The sequence below is a fragment of the Sceloporus occidentalis genome, unplaced genomic scaffold (assembly GCF_023333645.1).
Source record: "Sceloporus occidentalis isolate IW3139 unplaced genomic scaffold, rSceOcc1.0.p SCAF_96, whole genome shotgun sequence".
Lineage (NCBI taxonomy): Eukaryota > Metazoa > Chordata > Lepidosauria > Squamata > Phrynosomatidae > Sceloporus > Sceloporus occidentalis.
This window is the reverse complement of record NW_028317076.1, coordinates 1,290,226-1,297,698: the sequence shown is the minus strand read 5'-3', so window position 1 is coordinate 1,297,698 and position 7,473 is coordinate 1,290,226.

The window sequence follows — 7,473 nt, the reverse complement described above, 5'->3', positions numbered from 1 at the left end:
CTGGAATATGTACAATGGATATTAACTCATGCTGATGATGAAGCTTCTTGCAACAACAAAAAAAAACCCCTCAACAAAAAGTTATAAGCAAAAATATAGTATAGGGGGTACTAGGAGGAATACAATGAGAGTGGATGGGCTAGAAGAGTAAGAGATACAGACCTCGGGGAAAGGGATGAAGACATTGGGAAAAGAAAACAAAAGTGAAGAATAAAAACAAAAAAAGCAAAAAAAGAGAAACACTGAAACTGCATTTCAAAACCAATAAACTATTAAAAAAATAGTGTATTATTTCTACATGTAAAGAAGAAACACAATTCTCTGAGAAAACTATGAGCGCTAGATGAGTTACAGTGAAAGGAAATGTTCAACTTACCATTGAAGATAAGAATAATTCAGGATCAGGAAAGACTAAGGAAAATGCTTCAAATCCTAAAAGGCATTTAACAAATCACAGGAGGGATGTTTGTTTCAAAAGAGGAGAAATGGTTAAACAAGGTCATAACTTGAAACTTGTGAGTCAGAGGCTTTAGATGTAACATAAAGAAGTTTTACTCCGAGTGGTAGAGAAATGGAACAGCCTCCCAGCAGAAGCGGTAGAGGCTAATAAAGCGAGGGAATGTAAACATGCATGGGATAGGCATTAAAACCAACACGAGGCCTAGGACTGATTTAAGTCTAACGTTATGAAGAGAACATTTTGGTGAGCTTTTGTGCAGGAAGAATTTGGCTAACCCGTACAATGGAGAGTTTAATCATCTTCAATGTCGCACAAGCCCGTTGACTCTTGTGTTATACTCTGCCAGCTCATTGGTCTCCTGGAGAAAGCGGACAGTGTTGGCCCTGGCTAACACTGGCAAATTAAGGTATTTGAAATGGAAACCCTTCTGCAAACTCTCACCTTAGTGAATAAACCCCACTATTTGTACTGTACCACCTGCCTTCTAATGGGCCTAGTATTCACACATCAAGCCAGTTAGCTACAGACACAACACAACAGAAAGGGATTAAACAGGACACATTCAAGCAATGGAAAGGAGAACTACCCATGATAAGTGAAGGAAAAGAGACATTAGCATTATTGGAGACAATAGGGTCAGAGAAACCTTGTGCCTTCAGTAAGAGCAAAGGTGGAGGCAGTTAAAACATCAAAACAAAAGAATAGGGCCAATGGCAATATAAAACCAGAGACAGGAGAAATACTGTAAAAAGATAAGCCCTGACCTAGACACATCCCACTGCAACCACAGCACCTGGATCTTTGAAAGAAAAAGAACATCAAAAGAATCAAGGGCTGAAAGTGAAGCTTAAAAACCCCCTGGTACTCAATCCCAATGCCTGATTGGCTGGTGGAGTCACGTGACCAGGTTCAGCCAATCAGAAGGCAGGAGTAAGGGCCAGCCCCTGATTGGCTGTTGGAGTCCTCATTTTCACCTCAATGCAGTCTTGTAGCCTTCCTCCCAAACAAACACAGTAAATAAATGGCTATTGCTGACAGAATCACCTAAATCCCTTTGACTAAATTATTCAATTTAAATGCATGAAACTGGTGGCTTGTAAGGGCAGAGACTGGGCGGCTTGTGTTTTGGTCTACCTGCTTGCTTACAATGGCTTTTTTTCTCCCTCACCAAACAACAAAATGTAGAGGAGAGCAGAGAGAAAATCAACATGAAGCCCAAAGGAATCGAACCCAGGACCCTATGGTCTTTAGTGTAACACCTTAACCATTACTGTACACAGCCAGACAAGGACAAGCCCTGGAAACAATCCCTTTTACCCCAATGCAGTACTGTAGCTAGCTTGTCTCCCAAACAAACACACTAAATAAACTAAAGAGGGGTAGCATTTAAGGGCAGAGACTGGATGGCTTATGTTTTGGTCTACCTGCTTGTTAACAATCACTTTTTTCTCTCTCACCAAATGCCAAAAAAAAAAAAAAAAAGATAAACAGAGATGAGAGACAGTTCAAAAGGGACCAACATGGAACAGAACCCAGAAACTCAAGTACCCTAATCCTACACCTTAGCCACTACACTACAGAGACTAGCAAAGCTTGAACCCAAAAACTATCCATTGGTTTTTCACCTCAATGCAGTCTTGTAGCTAGCCTTCTTCCCAAACAAACTAAATGACTGGCTATTGCTGACAGAATCACCCAAACCCTTTGACTAAATCATTCAATTTAAATGCATAAAACTGGTGGCTTGTAAGGGCAGAGACTGGGCGGCTTGTGTTTTGGTCTACCTGCTTGCTAACGATGGCTTTTTTTTCTCCCTCACCAAACAACAAAGAGCACAGAAAAAGTCAACATGACGCCCCAGGGAATTGAACTCAGAGCCTTACAGTCACTAATTTAAGACCTTAACCATCATGCTACATAGCCAGACAAGCCTGAGCTTTGGAAACAATCCTTTTTACCCCAATGCACACTAAATAAACTAAAGAGGGTAGCATGTAAGGGCAGAGACTGGATGGCTTATGTTTTGGTCTACCTGATTGTTAACAATCACTTTTTTCTCTCTCACCAAACGCAAAAAAAAAAAAAAAGAAGCAAAACAGAGATGAGAGAGTTCAAAAGGAACCACCATGGAATAGAACCCAGGATCTGTAGCACCCTAGTCCTACACCTTAACCACTACACTACAGAAACTCCTTTGGCTTTTTTCTCCCTTACGAAATGCATAAAAAGCACACGCAAAAAAAACCCATCTAGGAAAAGATGACATTTAAGCCTCAGGATATTGAACCCAGAACCTCAAGAATCCAAGATTAACATCTAAACAGTTACGCTACAGAGACTATCCTTTAGTTTTCACCCCAACGCAGTCCTGAATCTCTAACTTGGAGTTGTGGTTAGGGTGTTGGACTTCCACCCAATCGCCCGACCCGGATCGCCTGACTATTCTCTGCCTGAAAACAGGACTATGCTATCTGTTGCACTGTGCTGTCAACTCTGCTTCTTCCCAGGAGTCATTCTTACTTGTTGGGCACACTAAAGAGACTGATACCCTATTCCCTTCATCCTGGTTTCCTCACCTGTTCAAACATAAAAATATGCCTATCCCACACCCCCATGGAGGAGACAAAATTTCCATTGGACGTTGTCATGGTTGGGGGCGGGATCTAGAAGGGCGGCTGATTTAAAAACTGAGCACTGATACCTTTTCAGTGCTCAGTTGTTCTAACGACTGCGCTGTATACGTACCTCTTATTGTTGTTCTCTGCTGGATTCCTATTGCCGACCATTGCATGTATATTGACCTTGTTGACCTCTCTGCTCCTGATCCGGATTGCCTTACCATTCTCTGCCTGACACTAAAGCCACGCCCACCGCCGTCCGTGCCCTCTGAACCGGAAGGAGAAGAGGAGGAAAAGGAGCTGACTGCTGTAAGGAGCAAAGTGACAGGAAAGGTAGGAAAGCGTTCAGTGAGAGTGAGAGTAGATTAGTATGTGTGGATTGGTAAGTGTGGATTGGTAAATGTGTGAGAGTGATGGGTGTTATGCTGTACCGTTTCCAATGTCTTTTTCATTATATAATTATGCTCTAAGGTACATCATAACTCCCATCACTCTATACTGTTCCATACAGCGGCAGAGCTAGGAGACAGAGGCCTCGCACTACCACCGCAGGATTCCTGAAAGGTAAGTGATGGTAAATTCCTGAAATGGTAAAGATGGCACAAGCAGGATGTTTGAGCCTTGTGGACCAAGATGACACAGGCAGGGTGGTTATGGGACAAAGAGGGCACAGGCTGGGCTGTTTGGGGACAAAGTTGACTCATGCTAGGCTGTTTGGGGACAAAGATGGCAGGTCCTATGTGTGTAATGTGGGTGCTGGTCAGGTTCTATGTGGGCAGTGTGGACGCCAGGGCTGGCTTTGGGTTGTGCAAACTATCATCTATGCCTGTAGTTTTATCTCAACATTTATTGCTGAGTTTTTATGTGATTTCCAGTTGATCCATACCTGCAATGCTATGTTTCCATACATTATTATTGTATACTTGCAAATACAGCATTTGTATGTCTGATAATATGTGTCCAGTGCTGAGTTCACATGTGAACAATAATAATAACAATATTAATATATATTTGATTGCTAACAGAAATTACAATCCTATCGTGCCCAGGCAACCCGTACATGCTATAACCTGGGCATGATAGGAGTGTGATTGCTGTTAGCAGCAGAACTACTTGCCAAGGTTTCCTCTTCTTGGCTTGGACAGGTAGAGTAGTTCAAAAGGGGGCTGCGCTCTCACGGATGTGAATATATGAAAGAAAGAGAAACACAATAGTGCAATATGTCTCAAAGCTTATTTTTTGTAAAATGAAGGCCGCAAGGGGCTACTCACATTTGGTGGGGCTTCTTCAGTTAGCCCCAAAGTATGCGCTTGGGTGATATAATCCTTGCCTTAAAGATTTCTTTGGCAGCACTACGTGATATGTGTTTCTTCAGTTAGCCCCAAGATGTGCATTTAGGTGGTATAATCCTTGCCTTGGAATTTCTTTAGCCTCAGCCTTTGGAGCAGTCTGGAGTGTCCACAGTTCCCTTTTGGTGAGCAATGATAGAATTGCTCACTCCTCAGTGCATAGGTGGTAAAATCCCCACCAAGGATATAGTGGTGGCTGACAAGGTATTCTGTCTTATAAATTAAAAAAGGTCCAGGAGCAAGATAAAATAGTTTTTAAAAAAACGTATTTATTTTAAACTTTTGGTAATAAAAACCAATAAAAACCAACAAAAGGTTAATATAAAATAATACACAAACGTGTTTCGCCTAGCACAGGCTTCCTCAGAGTGTATAGCACCGGTGCGGCGAATTACCTCTGACAGTCGGGGAAGGTCTGTGCGATGGACGCAGACAACCCCCGCTGCAAGCCACACCTCCTTCCGGCTGCAGCGTAAGTTGTCTACGCGAATCACGTAGACATATACACGCTGCCCCGGCTGCATGACAGGGGAGTCAGAAGCACCGGTAAGTTGGGGGGGGGGCGGGGGAGTGTTAAATGGGGGGTATAAGGCATTTCTGGAGGCAGAGTGTTCTATGAAATGCCTTTTAACCCTCTTAATGCCACTCTGCCTCCAGAAATACCTTTTTAACTCTCTATACGCCACTCTGCCTCCTGAAATGCCTTAAACCTCCCTATATGCCACTCTGCCCCATAATATGCATTTTAACCCCCTTAATGCCAGAGTGACATATAGGGGTATAAGGCATTTCTGGAGACAGAGTGGCACATAGGGGGTCAAAAGGCATATCATGGGGCACAGTGGCATATAGGGTTAAAAGGCATATCATGGGGCACAGTGGCATATAGGGGGTATAAGGCATTTCTGGGGCAGATGTGCATAACTGGGGGGCAGGTTGGAAAATAGAAGGAAATGAAACCAAAATATTTTTTCTCAATCATAGCTTTTATTTAAAAAAAAATAGTATACATGAATTAACATTTACTGGTAAAACTTTTTTCCTATAGGGTCGTCTTATATTCAGGCTTTTATTATTTTTTTTTATTAAATTAATATTCAGATTTGGGGGGTCGTCTTATAATCGAGCAAATACAGTATATATTGTTGTTTAATTTTTTTTGTCTTATTTTGGTGGGTTACTTACTTTAAATAAAAGTGTTAGATTTGTGGGGGGTGTTAGTGTGGGGGGGTCATATTCGGTTTCGGCCAGGTAAATGCTGCATTTTCGGTTTCAGTCCAGAATTCGTTTCGGTGCATCCCTACTACTAAGCCAGATAATTAAGTGATAGGCCTACACCACATCAATGTTTGGCTTAGTATATAGTGATAGGAGTTATGCTGCACTATTGTCAATGTCTGGCTCAATGTATAGTGATAGGGATTACGCTGTACCACCGTCAATGTCTGCCTCAGTATATAGTGATAGGTCTTATGCTTTACCACCATCATTATCTGCCTCAGTATATAGTGGTAGGTGTTATGCTGTACAACCGTCAATGTCTGCCTCAGTATATAGTGATAGGTGTTATGCTGTACCACCGTCATTGTCTGCCTCAGTATATAGTGATAGGTGTTATGCTGTACCACCGTCAATGTCTGCATCAGTATATAATGATAACAGTAATGCTGTACCACCTTCAGTGTCTGCGCCAGTATATAACGATAGACGCTATGCAGTTTTAAAGTGTGTGTGTGTGGGGGGGGGGGTGCCACATCCGCCCCAGGATCCGCCCCAGGTGCCAAATACTCTAGGTATGCCCCTGGTGAGTGGCTATACACCTAATGCCACATGGACACAGTGTGATTCTGGAAAGCCGGTAAGGAACATGTGTATATGCACTTATGAACATCAGAGGAATCTCCCAATAGTTTGACTGACAAAAAAAACATACACTTTTTAACCCCTTAAGGACCAGGCTGTGTTTTACCTTTTGTACCATTGGGACCGAGGCTGTTTTAACACATTTGCGGCGCTCGTGTTTAGATGTAATTTTCTCCTCACTCATTTAGTGAACCCTCACAAATTATATATTGTTTTTTCAGGACAAGAAGGGCTTTTGATCATATTATCTAATTTCCCATAAAAAAATATAAAATAAGATGAAATACCCAATGTTTTTATGTTTTTCGCACGCTATGGAGCAATAAGTACAAGTAGCGTTTTGCTATTTCAAAACCATTTTTTCCAAATCTGGTAATTCTTCCCCCCATGTGCCATTTTGGGTATCTTTGAAGCCAGCCAACGCAATTTACCCCATCAAATCATATATTTTTGAAAACTAGACACCTCAGGGTATTTCAAATGCTAGAATTTTAACTCTTTCCTTGCACTAATTCTACCACCAGTCTTTGTCAAACTTTGTGGTAGTAATTTATTTTGTGTTTTTTATCACTAAAATTGCACTTCAGGTATGGATTTACAGCTCTTGGTATATGTAACTATCAAACAACACCCCAATATGTGTTCAGCAACATCTCCCGAGTACAGTGATACCCCCAGGCGTGGGTTTGTCGGGTTGTTTGGGAGGTAAAGCGCCACATTTAGGAAGTGCACATTTTGTAATTTGGAACTTTTACATCTGGTCCTACTGCCCCCATGTCCTAATAGGACCATCTTTAAAGCCAGTTGTCAAGGGTGAGTTGGGTTCGGAGCACAGCGCATAGAGACACTGGGTGCAAGGGGGTAGAGTAAAGGGCAGTCCAGCAAGCAGAGTCCAGTATACAGCCAAGGGTCAGAAAGTCTGTATAATCCAATAGAGATAGGCAGCACAGCAAGGGTTAATCCAAATAGCAAGTCCAATAATCCAGCCAGTGCTGCACGGGCGAGGACGTGGGTGCTCGGCGGTGTCGCCGCCAGGCGAGGACCGGCGACGGGTAGGGACCTGACACCAGTTAATTCAATTTACCCCATCAAACCATATATTTTTGAAAACAAGACACCCCAAGGTATTTCAAAAGCTAGTATTTTAACCCTTTCCATGCATGAGATTCTACCACCAGCCTTT